This window comes from Rhinoderma darwinii, chromosome 3 (assembly GCF_050947455.1).
Source record: "Rhinoderma darwinii isolate aRhiDar2 chromosome 3, aRhiDar2.hap1, whole genome shotgun sequence".
Classification (NCBI taxonomy): domain Eukaryota; kingdom Metazoa; phylum Chordata; class Amphibia; order Anura; family Rhinodermatidae; genus Rhinoderma; species Rhinoderma darwinii.
Window position 1 is genome coordinate 415,662,637 of NC_134689.1, and position 12,656 is coordinate 415,675,292.

General features: G+C 39.2%; 13 non-coding genes across 13 annotated transcripts; 12 read left to right on the top strand and 1 right to left on the bottom strand.

Moving 5' to 3' along the window:
* Positions 1-1,894: 1,894 nt before the first annotated feature.
* TRNAI-UAU (transfer RNA isoleucine (anticodon UAU)) lies at positions 1,895-1,967 on the bottom strand. Its single transcript has one exon. It is a non-coding gene; the product is annotated as a tRNA-Ile (tRNA).
* Positions 1,968-3,999: 2,032 nt separating this feature from the next.
* On the top strand, positions 4,000-4,071 carry TRNAE-CUC (transfer RNA glutamic acid (anticodon CUC)). The gene has a single exon. It is a non-coding gene; the product is annotated as a tRNA-Glu (tRNA).
* Positions 4,072-5,111: 1,040 nt separating this feature from the next.
* On the top strand, positions 5,112-5,183 carry TRNAE-UUC (transfer RNA glutamic acid (anticodon UUC)). The gene has a single exon. It is a non-coding gene; the product is annotated as a tRNA-Glu (tRNA).
* A 1,586-nt stretch (positions 5,184-6,769) lies between these two features.
* Positions 6,770-6,841, top strand: TRNAE-CUC (transfer RNA glutamic acid (anticodon CUC)). The gene has a single exon. It is a non-coding gene; the product is annotated as a tRNA-Glu (tRNA).
* Positions 6,842-7,324: 483 nt separating this feature from the next.
* Positions 7,325-7,396, top strand: TRNAE-CUC (transfer RNA glutamic acid (anticodon CUC)). The gene has a single exon. It is a non-coding gene; the product is annotated as a tRNA-Glu (tRNA).
* A 484-nt stretch (positions 7,397-7,880) lies between these two features.
* Positions 7,881-7,952, top strand: TRNAE-CUC (transfer RNA glutamic acid (anticodon CUC)). Its single transcript has one exon. It is a non-coding gene; the product is annotated as a tRNA-Glu (tRNA).
* A 483-nt stretch (positions 7,953-8,435) lies between these two features.
* On the top strand, positions 8,436-8,507 carry TRNAE-CUC (transfer RNA glutamic acid (anticodon CUC)). Its single transcript has one exon. It is a non-coding gene; the product is annotated as a tRNA-Glu (tRNA).
* Positions 8,508-8,991: 484 nt separating this feature from the next.
* TRNAE-CUC (transfer RNA glutamic acid (anticodon CUC)) lies at positions 8,992-9,063 on the top strand. Its single transcript has one exon. It is a non-coding gene; the product is annotated as a tRNA-Glu (tRNA).
* A 483-nt stretch (positions 9,064-9,546) lies between these two features.
* Positions 9,547-9,618, top strand: TRNAE-CUC (transfer RNA glutamic acid (anticodon CUC)). The gene has a single exon. It is a non-coding gene; the product is annotated as a tRNA-Glu (tRNA).
* A 484-nt stretch (positions 9,619-10,102) lies between these two features.
* On the top strand, positions 10,103-10,174 carry TRNAE-CUC (transfer RNA glutamic acid (anticodon CUC)). Its single transcript has one exon. It is a non-coding gene; the product is annotated as a tRNA-Glu (tRNA).
* A 483-nt stretch (positions 10,175-10,657) lies between these two features.
* On the top strand, positions 10,658-10,729 carry TRNAE-CUC (transfer RNA glutamic acid (anticodon CUC)). The gene has a single exon. It is a non-coding gene; the product is annotated as a tRNA-Glu (tRNA).
* Positions 10,730-11,767: 1,038 nt separating this feature from the next.
* Positions 11,768-11,839, top strand: TRNAE-CUC (transfer RNA glutamic acid (anticodon CUC)). Its single transcript has one exon. It is a non-coding gene; the product is annotated as a tRNA-Glu (tRNA).
* Positions 11,840-12,323: 484 nt separating this feature from the next.
* TRNAE-CUC (transfer RNA glutamic acid (anticodon CUC)) lies at positions 12,324-12,395 on the top strand. Its single transcript has one exon. It is a non-coding gene; the product is annotated as a tRNA-Glu (tRNA).
* Positions 12,396-12,656: the final 261 nt, after the last annotated feature.

The following is a 12,656-nucleotide window of genomic DNA, read 5'->3' on the forward strand; positions in this document are numbered from 1 at the left end:
TCAAAGGTTGAGCGTTATAGGATAAAAGTGCTCTTTGTGGCCATAAATTCTAACTTATCTTTGTTTACCCATTCCTCCTCTTTTCACCAGATCCTATTTGAGCTTGAAAACTCAAATAATTCCTATTGTTCCCTTCTCACTCCAAGTCAACAACCCCTTTATCCTGTCAGTTTGGCTCATTTTCCTTTTTTTAATGAACTAGTTTCGCCAATAAATAAGAAACCATCAGACTATTTCACCCAATCTGATTGGGACTTTGCTTTAATATTGTTTCTTTTTAGGCAAGATCCTATTTTGGATTTAAAACTCAAATCATTCCCATCTCTTCTACTCACTCAAAAATGACAAGGAAATCAACAACACTTTCCTCATATATTAAAAACGTTTCGGCAGAAAAACCCTATTTCCTGCATGAATGGAGGAATACAAAAACTCACTGAACAGTGCCTTGTGTGAGGATCGAACTGACGACCTTCAGATTATGAGACTGACACGCTTCCTACTGCGCTAACGAGGCAACCAAAAGATGTTTGTAGACAAGCTCAAAGCGGCAAAATGAAAAAATATATATATATTTTCTTTATTCCCACTTTTTCTTAGTCCATGACTCATTATACTTAACAATTGCTCCCATATGGTCTAGCGGTTAGGATTCCTGGTTTTCACCCAGGTGGACCGGGTTTGACTTCCGGTATGGCAAAGAATCTTTTACTAGTCTTGCACTTTCAAAGGTTGAGCGTTATAGGATAAAAGTGCTCTTTGTGGCCATAAATTCTAACTTATCTTTGTTTACCCATTCCTCCTCTTTTCACCAGATCCTATTTGAGCTTGAAAACTCAAATAATTCCTATTGTTCCCTTCTCACTCCAAGTCAACAACCCCTTTAACCTGTCAGTTTGGCTCATTTTCCTTTTTTTAATGAACTAGTTTCGCCAATAAATAAGAAACCATCAGACTATTTCACCCAATCTGATTGGGACTTTGCTTTAATATTGTTTCTTTTTAGGCAAGATCCTATTTTGGATTTAAAGCTCAAATCATTCCCATCTCTTCTACTCACTCAAAAATGACAAGGAAGTCAACAACACTTTCCTCATTTATAAAAAACGTTTTGGCAGAAAAACCTGATTGCCTGCATGAATGGAGGAATACAAAAACGTACTGAACAGTGCCTCGTGTGAGGATCGAACTCACGACCTTCAGATTATGAGACTGACACGCTTCCTACTGTGCTAACGAGGCAACCACAAGATGTTTGTAGGCAAGCTCAAAGCGGCAAAATGAAAAAATATATATATATTTTCTTTATTCCCACTTTTTCTTAGTCCATGACTCATTATAATTAACAACTGCTCCCATATGTTCTAGCGGTTAGGAATCTTGGTTTTCACCCAGGTGGCCTGGGTTCGACTTCTGTTATGGGAAAGAACCTTTTACTAGTCTTGCACTTTCAAAGGTTGAGCGTTATAGGATAAAAGTGCTCTTTGTGGCCATAATTTCTAACTTATCTTTGTTTACCCATTCCTCCTCTTTTCACCAGATCCTATTTGAGCTTGAAAACTCAAATAATTCCTATTGTTCCCTTCTCACTCCAAGTCAACAACCCCTTTATCCTGTCAGTTTGGCTCATTTTCCTTTTTTTAATGAACTAGTTTCGCCAATAAATAAGAAACCATCAGACTATATCACCCAATCTGATTGGGACTTTGCTTTAATATTGTTTCTTTTTAGGCAAGATCCTATTTTGGATTTAAAGCTCAAATCATTCCCATCTCTTCTACTCACTCAAAAATGAAAAGGAAATCAACAACACTTTCCTCATTTATAAAAAACGTTTTGGCAGAAAAACCCGATTGCCTGCATGAATGGAGGAATACAAAAACTCACTGAACAGTGCCTCGTGTGAGGATCGAACTCACAACCTTCAGATTATAAGTCTGACACGCTTCCTACTGCGCTAACGAGGCAACCACCAGATGTTTGTAGACAAACTCAAAGCGGCAAAATGAAAAAATATATATATATTTTCTTTATTCCCACTTTTTCTTAGTCCATGACTCATTATATTTAATAACTGCTCCCATATGGTCTAGCGGTTAGGATTCCTGGTTTTCACCCAGGTGGACCGGGTTTGACTCCTGGTATGGCAAAGAATCTTTTACTAGTCTTGCACTTTCAAAGGTTGAGCGTTATAGGATAAAAGTGCTCTTTGTGGCCATAATTTCTAACTTATCTTTGTTTACCCATTCCTCCTCTTTTCACCAGATCCTATTTGAGCTTGAAAACTCAAATAATTCCTATTGTTCCCTTCTCACTCCAAGTCAACAACCCCTTTATCCTGTCAGTTTGGCTCATTTTCCTTTTTTTAATGAACTAGTTTCACCAATAAATAAGAAACCATCAGACTATTTCACCCAATCTGATTGGGACTTTGCTTTAATATTGTTTCTTTTTAGGCAAGATAATATTTTGGATTTAAAGCTCAAATCATTCCCATCTCTTCTACTCACTCAAAAATGACAAGGAAATCAACCACATTTTCCTCATTTATAAAAAACGTTTTGGCAGAAAAACCCGATTACCTGCATGAATGGAGGAATACAAAAACTCACTGAACAGTGCCTCGTGTGAGGATCAAACTCACGACCTTCAGATTATGAGACTGACACGCTTCCTACTGCGCTAACGAGGCAACCACCACATGTTTGTAGACAAGCTCAAAGCGGCAAAATGAAATAATATATATATATTTTCTTTATTCCCACTTTTTCTTAGTCCATTACTCATTATATTTAATAACTGCTCCCATATGGTCTAGCGGTTAGGATTCCTGGTTTTCACCCAGGTGGACCGGGTTTGACTCCTGGTATGGCAAAGAATCTTTTACTAGTCTTGCACTTTCAAAGGTTGAGCGTTATAGGATAAAAGTGCTCTTTGTGGCCATAAATTCTAACTTATCTTTGTTTACCCATTCCTCCTCTTTTCACCAGATCCTATTTGAGCTTGAAAACTCAAATAATTCCTATTGTTCCCTTCTCACTCCAAGTCAACAACCCCTTTATCCTGTCAGTTTGGCTCATTTTCCTTTTTTTAATGAACTAGTTTCGCCAATAAATAAGAAACCATCAGACTATTTCACCCAATCTGATTGGGACTTTGCTTTAATATTGTTTCTTTTTAGGCAAGATCCTATTTTGGATTTAAAACTCAAATCATTCCCATCTCTTCTACTCACTCAAAAATGACAAGGAAATCAACAACACTTTCCTCATATATTAAAAACGTTTCGGCAGAAAAACCCGATTTCATGCATGAATGGAGGAAGACAAAAACTCACTGAACAGTGCCTCGTGTGAGGATCGAACTCACAACCTTCAGATAATGAGACTGACACGCTTCCTACTGCGCTTCCCATACTACTTACTCTAAACCTTATCTGCTCCCATATGGTCTAGCGGTTAGGATTCCTGGTTTTCACCCAGGTGGCCCGGGTTCCCATACTCCCGGTATGGGAATGAGCCTCCATTTAGACTTGAACCTGCATTCGATGGTCGAGTGGGTCAGTTTAATGTTTCTGGATGAAAGTGCTTTTGTGGCCAAAAATCTGAATGTGCCTTTTCTTCATTTTGCACAAGATACTATTTTGGCTTTAGGTTTTGAATAATTCCCATCTCTCCCTTATCGCTCCAAGTTGTCAAGGAAGTCAGAAGCACCATTGTCCTGTCCGTCAATTTGGCTTTCCTTGATTTTTGATTGATAATGTTTTGGCATTCAATGTAAAAGAGCTGTGGCCTTCAAGTCTGGTGGAAGAAAAAAGCCATGAAAATAGGAAAGAAAAGTACCCCATTTGAAGTTCAAACTAAGACTGACACACTACCTACTGCACTAGCGAGACCAGACATTTTCACCCCATCGCAACATGGATAAATTAAAGCAAGTAATGACTTTTTACTTTATTAATTTATTTTTTTTATATTACATACACAAAACCTTATCTCCTCCCGTATGGTCTAGCGGTTAGGATTCCTGGTTCTCACCCAGGTGGCCTGGGTTCGACTCCCGATATGGGAATGAGCCTCCATTTAGACTTGAACCTGCATTCGATGGTCGAGTGGGTCAGTTTAATGTTTCTGGATGAAAGTGCTTTTGTGGCCAAAAATCTGAATGTACCTTTTCTTCATTTTGCACAAGATACTATTTTGGCTTTAGGTTTTGAATAATTACCATCTCTCCCTTATCACTCCAAGTTGTCAAGGAGGTCAGAAGCACCATTGTCCCCTCCGTCAATTTGGCTTTCCTTCATTTTTGATTGATAATGTTTTGGCATTCAATGTAAAAGAGCTGTGGCCTTCAAGTCTGGTGGAAGAAAAAAGCCATGAAAATAGGAAAGAAAAGTACCCCATTTGAAGTTCAAACTAAGACTGACACACTACCTACTGCACTAGCGAGACCAGACATTTTCACCCCATCGCAACATGGATAAATTAAAGCAAGTAATGACTTTTTACTTTATTAATTTATTTTTTTTATATTACATACACAAAACCTTATCTCCTCCCGTATGGTCTAGCGGTTAGGATTCCTGGTTCTCACCCAGTTGGCCCCGATTCGACTCCCGGTATGGGAATGAGCCTCCATTTAGACTTGAACCTGCATTCGTTGGTCAAGTGGGTCAGTTTAATGTTACTGGATGAAAGTGCTTTTGTGGCCAAAAATCTAAATGTGCCTTTTCTTCATTTTGCACAAGATACTATTTTGGCTTTAGGTTTTGAATAATTACCATCTCTCCCTTATCACTCCAAGTTGTCAAGGAGGTCAGAAGCACCATTGTCCTCTCCGTCAATTTGGCTTTCCTTCATTTTTGATTGATAATGTTTTGGCATTCAATGTAAAAGAGCTGTGGCCTTCAAGTCTGGTGGAAGAAAAAAGCCATGAAAATAGGAAAGAAAAGTACCCCATTTGAAGTTCAAACTAATACTGACACACTACCTACTGCACTAGCGAGACCAGACATTTTCACCCCATCGCAACATGGATAAATTAAAGCAAGTAATGACTTTTATTTTGTTCTTTTATTTATTTTTATACTACTTACTCTAAACCTTATCTGCTCTCATATGGTCTAGCGGTTAGGATTCCTGGTTTTCACCCAGGTGGCCCGGGTTCGACTCCCGGTATGGGAATGAGACTCCATTTAGACTTTAACCTGCATTTAGTGGTCGAGTGGGTCAGTTTAATGTTTCTGGATGAAAGCGCTTTTGTGGCCAATAATCTGAATGTTCCTTTTCTTCATTTTGCACAAGATACTATTTTGGCTTTAGGTTTTGAATAATTACCATCTCTCCCTTATCACTCCAAGTTGTCAAGGAGGTCAGAAGCACCATTGTCCTCTCCGTCAATTTGGCTTTCCTTCATTTTTGATTGATAATGTTTTGGCATTCAATGTAAAAGAGCTGTGGCCTTCAAGTCTGGTGGAAGAAAAAAGCCATGAAAATAGGAAAGAAAAGTACCCCATTTGAAGTTCAAACTAATACTGACACACTACCTACTGCACTAGCGAGACCAGACATTTTCACCCCATCGCAACATGGATAAATTAAAGCAAGTAATGACTTTTATTTTGTTCTTTTATTTATTTTCATATTACTTACTCTAAACCTTATCTGCTCCCATATGGTCTAGCGGTTAGGATTCCTGGTTGTGGCCCGGGTTCGACTCCTGGTATGGGAATGAGCCTCCATTTAGACTTGAACCTGCATTCGATGGTCGAGTGGGTCAGTTTAATGTTTCTGGATGAAAGTGCTTTTGTGGCCAAAAATCTGAAAGTGCCTTTTCTTCATTTTGCACAAGATACTATTTTGGCTTTAGGTTTTGAATAATTCCCATCTCTCCCTTATCACTCCAAGTTGTCAAGGAAGTCAGAAGCACCATTGTCCTGTCCGTCAATTTGGCTTTCCTTGATTTTTGATTGATAATGTTTTGGCATTCAATGTAAAAGAGCTGTGGCCTTCAAGTCTGGTGGAAGAAAAAAGCCATGAAAATAGGAAAGAAAAGTACCCCATTTGAAGTTCAAACTAAGACTGACACACTACCTACTGCACTAGCGAGACCAGACATTTTCACCCCATCGCAACATGGATAAATTAAAGCAAGTAATGACTTTTTGCTTTATTAATTTTTTTTTTAATATTACATACACAAAGCCTTATCTGCTCCCATATGGTCTAGCGGTTAGGATTCCTTGTTTTCACCCAGGTGGCCCGGGTTCGACTCACGGTATGGGAATGAGACTCCATTTAGACTTGAACCTGCATTCGATGGTCGAGTGGGTCAGTTTAATGTTTCTGGATGAAAGTGCTTTTGTGGCCAAAAATCTGAATGTGCCTTTTCTTCATTTTGCACAAGATACTATTTTGGCTTTAGGTTTTGAATAATTCCCATCTCTCCCTTATCGCTCCAAGTTGTCAAGGAAGTCAGAAGCACCATTGTCCTGTCCGTCAATTTGGCTTTCCTTGATTTTTGATTGATAATGTTTTGGCATTCAATGTAAAAGAGCTGTGGCCTTCAAGTCTGGTGGAAGAAAAAAGCCATGAAAATAGGAAAGAAAAGTACCCCATTTGAAGTTCAAACTAAGACTTACACACTACCTACTGCACTAGCGAGACCAGACATTTTCACCCCATCGCAACATGGATAAATTAAAGCAAGTAATGACTTTTATTTTGTTCTTTTATTTATTTTTATATTACTTACTCTAAACCTTATCTCCTCCCGTATGGTCTAGCGGTTAGGATTCCTGGTTCTCACCCAGGTGGCCTGGGTTCGACTCCTGGTATGGGAATGAGCCTCCATTTTGACTTGAACCTGCATTCGATGGTCGAGTGGGTCAGTTTAATGTTTCTGGATGAAAGTGGTTTTGTGGCCAAAAATCTGAATGTGCCTTTTCTTCATTTTGCACAAGATACTATTTTGGCTTTAGGTTTTGAATAATTACAATCTCTCCCTTATCACTCCAAGTTGTCAAGGAGGTCAGAAGCACCATTGTCCTCTCCGTCAATTTGGCTTTCCTTGATTTTTGATTGATAATGTTTTGGCATTCAATGTAAAAGAGCTGTGGCCTTCAAGTCTGGTGGAAGAAAAAAGCCATGAAAATAGGAAAGAAAAGTACCCCATTTGAAGTTCAAACTAAGACTGACACACTACCTACTGCACTAGCGAGACCAGACATTTTCACCCCATCGCAACATGGATAAATTAAAGCAAGTAATGACTTTTTACTTTATTAATTTTTTTTTTTATATTACATACACAAAATCTTATCTGCTCCCATATGGTCTAGCGGTTAGGATTCCTGGTTCTCACCCAGGTGGCCCGAGTTCGACTCCCGGTATGGGAATGAGCCTCCATTTAGACTTGAACCTGCATTCGATGGTCGAGTGGGTCAGTTTAATGTTTCTGGATGAAAGTGCTTTTGTGGCCAAAAATCTGAATGTGCCTTTTCTTCATTTTGCACACGATACTATTTTGGCTTTAGGTTTTGAATAATTCCCATCTCTCCCTTATCGCTCCAAGTTGTCAAGGAAGTCAGAAGCACCATTGTCCTGTCCGTCAATTTGGCTTTCCTTGATTTTTGATTGATAATGTTTTGGCATTCAATGTAAAAGAGCTGTGGCCTTCAAGTCTGGTGGAAGAAAAAAGCCATGAAAATAGGAAAGAAAAGTACCCCATTTGAAGTTCAAACTAAGACTGACACACTACCTACTGCACTAGCGAGACCAGACATTTTCACCCCATCGCAACATGGATAAATTAAAGCAAGTAATGACTTTTATTTTGTTCTTTTATTTATTTTTATATTACTTACTCTAAACCTTATCTCCTCCCGTATGGTCTAGCGGTTAGGATTCCTGGTTCTCACCCAGGTGGCCTGGGTTCGACTCCTGGTATGGGAATGAGCCTCCATTTTGACTTGAACCTGCATTCGATGGTCGAGTGGGTCAGTTTAATGTTTCTGGATGAAAGTGGTTTTGTTGCCAAAAATCTGAATGTGCCTTTTCTTCATTTTGCACAAGATACTATTTTGGCTTTAGGTTTTGAATAATTACCATCTCTCCCTTATCACTCCAAGTTGACAAGGAAGTCAGAAGCACCATTGTCCTCTCCGTCAATTTGGCTTTCCTTGATTTTTGATTGATAATGTTTTGGCATTCAATGTAAAAGAGCTGTGGCCTTCAAGTCTGGTGGAAGAAAAAAGCCATGAAAATAGGAAAGAAAAGTACCCCATTTGAAGTTCAAACTAAGACTGACACACTACCTACTGCACTAGCGAGACCAGACATTTTCACCCCATCGCAACATGGATAAATTAAAGCAAGTAATGACTTTTTACTTTATTAATTTTTTTTTTTATATTACATACACAAAATCTTATCTGCTCCCATATGGTCTAGTGGTTAGGATTCCTGGTTCTCACCCAGGTGGCCCGAGTTCGACTCCCGGTATGGGAATGAGCCTCCATTTAGACTTGAACCTGCATTCGATGGTCGAGTGGGTCAGTTTAATGTTTCTGGATGAAAGTGCTTTTGTGGCCAAAAATCTGAATGTGCCTTTTCTTCATTTTGCACAAGATACTATTTTGGCTTTAGGTTTTGAATAATTCCCATCTCTCCCTTATCGCTCCAAGTTGTCAAGGAAGTCAGAAGCACCATTGTCCTGTCCGTCAATTTGGCTTTCCTTGATTTTTGATTGATAATGTTTTGGCATTCAATGTAAAAGAGCTGTGGCCTTCAAGTCTGGTGGAAGAAAAAAGCCATGAAAATAGGAAAGAAAAGTACCCCATTTGAAGTTCAAACTAAGACTGACACACTACCTACTGCACTAGCGAGACCAGACATTTTCACCCCATCGCAACATGGATAAATTAAAGCAAGTAATGACTTTTATTTTGTTCTTTTATTTATTTTTATATTACTTACTCTAAACCTTATCTCCTCCCGTATGGTCTAGCGGTTAGGATTCCTGGTTCTCACCCAGGTGGCCTGGGTTCGACTCCTGGTATGGGAATGAGCCTCCATTTTGACTTGAACCTGCATTCGATGGTCGAGTGGGTCAGTTTAATGTTTCTGGATGAAAGTGGTTTTGTTGCCAAAAATCTGAATGTGCCTTTTCTTCATTTTGCACAAGATACTATTTTGGCTTTAGGTTTTGAATAATTACCATCTCTCCCTTATCACTCCAAGTTGACAAGGAAGTCAGAAGCACCATTGTCCTCTCCGTCAATTTGGCTTTCCTTGATTTTTGATTGATAATGTTTTGGCATTCAATGTAAAAGAGCTGTGGCCTTCAAGTCTGGTGGAAGAAAAAAGCCATGAAAATAGGAAAGAAAAGTACCCCATTTGAAGTTCAAACTAAGACTGACACACTACCTACTGCACTAGCGAGACCAGACATTTTCACCCCATCGCAACATGGATAAATTAAAGCAAGTAATGACTTTTTACTTTATTAATTTTTTTTTTTATATTACATACACAAAATCTTATCTGCTCCCATATGGTCTAGCGGTTAGGATTCCTGGTTCTCACCCAGGTGGCCCGAGTTCGACTCCCGGTATGGGAATGAGCCTCCATTTAGACTTGAACCTGCATTCGATGGTCGAGTGGGTCAGTTTAATGTTTCTGGATGAAAGTGCTTTTGTGGCCAAAAATCTGAATGTGCCTTTTCTTCATTTTGCACAAGATACTATTTTGGCTTTAGGTTTTGAATAATTCCCATCTCTCCCTTATCGCTCCAAGTTGTCAAGGAAGTCAGAAGCACCATTGTCCTGTCCGTCAATTTGGCTTTCCTTGATTTTTGATTGATAATGTTTTGGCATTCAATGTAAAAGAGCTGTGGCCTTCAAGTCTGGTGGAAGAAAAAAGCCATGAAAATAGGAAAGAAAAGTACCCCATTTGAAGTTCAAACTAAGACTTACACACTACCTACTGCACTAGCGAGACCAGACATTTTCACCCCATCGCAACATGGATAAATTAAAGCAAGTAATGACTTTTATTTTGTTCTTTTATTTATTTTTATATTACTTACTCTAAACCTTATCTCCTCCCGTATGGTCTAGCGGTTAGGATTCCTGGTTCTCACCCAGGTGGCCTGGGTTCGACTCCTGGTATGGGAATGAGCCTCCATTTTGACTTGAACCTGCATTCGATGGTCGAGTGGGTCAGTTTAATGTTTCTGGATGAAAGTGGTTTTGTGGCCAAAAATCTGAATGTGCCTTTTCTTCATTTTGCACAAGATACTATTTTGGCTTTAGGTTTTGAATAATTACAATCTCTCCCTTATCACTCCAAGTTGTCAAGGAGGTCAGAAGCACCATTGTCCTCTCCGTCAATTTGGCTTTCCTTGATTTTTGATTGATAATGTTTTGGCATTCAATGTAAAAGAGCTGTGGCCTTCAAGTCTGGTGGAAGAAAAAAGCCATGAAAATAGGAAAGAAAAGTACCCCATTTGAAGTTCAAACTAAGACTGACACACTACCTACTGCACTAGCGAGACCAGACATTTTCACCCCATCGCAACATGGATAAATTAAAGCAAGTAATGACTTTTTACTTTATTAATTTTTTTTTTTATATTACATACACAAAATCTTATCTGCTCCCATATGGTCTAGCGGTTAGGATTCCTGGTTCTCACCCAGGTGGCCCGAGTTCGACTCCCGGTATGGGAATGAGCCTCCATTTAGACTTGAACCTGCATTCGATGGTCGAGTGGGTCAGTTTAATGTTTCTGGATGAAAGTGCTTTTGTGGCCAAAAATCTGAATGTGCCTTTTCTTCATTTTGCACACGATACTATTTTGGCTTTAGGTTTTGAATAATTACAATCTCTCCCTTATCACTCCAAGTTGTCAAGGAGGTCAGAAGCACCATTGTCCTCTCCGTCAATTTGGCTTTCCTTGATTTTTGATTGATAATGTTTTGGCATTCAATGTAAAAGAGCTGTGGCCTTCAAGTCTGGTGGAAGAAAAAAGCCATGAAAATAGGAAAGAAAAGTACCCCATTTGAAGTTCAAACTAAGACTGACACACTACCTACTGCACTAGCGAGACCAGACATTTTCACCCCATCGCAACATGGATAAATTAAAGCAAGTAATGACTTTTTGCTTTATTAATTTTTTTTTTAATATTACATACACAAAGCCTTATCTGCTCCCATATGGTCTAGCGGTTAGGATTCCTTGTTTTCACCCAGGTGGCCCAGGTTCGACTCACGGTATGGGAATGAGACTCCATTTAGACTTGAACCTGCATTCGATGGTCGAGTGGGTCAGTTTAATGTTTCTGGATGAAAGTGCTTTTGTGGCCAAAAATCTGAATGTGCCTTTTCTTCATTTTGCACAAGATACTATTTTGGCTTTAGGTTTTGAATAATTCCCATCTCTCCCTTATCGCTCCAAGTTGTCAAGGAAGTCAGAAGCACCATTGTCCTGTCCGTCAATTTGGCTTTCCTTGATTTTTGATTGATAATGTTTTGGCATTCAATGTAAAAGAGCTGTGGCCTTCAAGTCTGGTGGAAGAAAAAAGCCATGAAAATAGGAAAGAAAAGTACCCCATTTGAAGTTCAAACTAAGACTGACACACTACCTACTGCACTAGCGAGACCAGACATTTTCACCCCATCGCAACATGGATAAATTAAAGCAAGTAATGACTTTTTACTTTATTAATTTTTTTTTTTATATTACATACACAAAATCTTATCTGCTCCCATATGGTCTAGCGGTTAGGATTCCTGGTTCTCACCCAGGTGGCCCGAGTTCGACTCCCGGTATGGGAATGAGCCTCCATTTAGACTTGAACCTGCATTCGATGGTCGAGTGGGTGAGTTTAATGTTTCTGGATGAAAGTGCTTTTGTGGCCAAAAATCTGAATGTGCCTTTTCTTCATTTTGCACACGATACTATTTTGGCTTTAGGTTTTGAATAATTCCCATCTCTCCCTTATCGCTCCAAGTTGTCAAGGAAGTCAGAAGCACCATTGTCCTGTCCGTCAATTTGGCTTTCCTTGATTTTTGATTGATAATGTTTTGGCATTCAATGTAAAAGAGCTGTGGCCTTCAAGTCTGGTGGAAGAAAAAAGCCATGAAAATAGGAAAGAAAAGTACCCCATTTGAAGTTCAAACTAAGACTGACACACTACCTACTGCACTAGCGAGACCAGACATTTTCACCCCATCGCAACATGGATAAATTAAAGCAAGTAATGACTTTTATTTTGTTCTTTTATTTATTTTTATATTACTTACTCTAAACCTTATCTCCTCCCGTATGGTCTAGCGGTTAGGATTCCTGGTTCTCACCCAGGTGGCCCGGGTTCGACTCCTGGTATGGGAATGAGCCTCCATTTTGACTTGAACCTGCATTCGATGGTCGAGTGGGTCAGTTTAATGTTTCTGGATGAAAGTGGTTTTGTGGCCAAAAATCTGAATGTGCCTTTTCTTCATTTTGCACAAGATACTATTTTGGCTTTAGGTTTTGAATAATTACAATCTCTCCCTTATCACTCCAAGTTGTCAAGGAGGTCAGAAGCACCATTGTCCTCTCCGTCAATTTGGCTTTCCTTGATTTTTGATTGATAATGTTTTGGCATTCAAT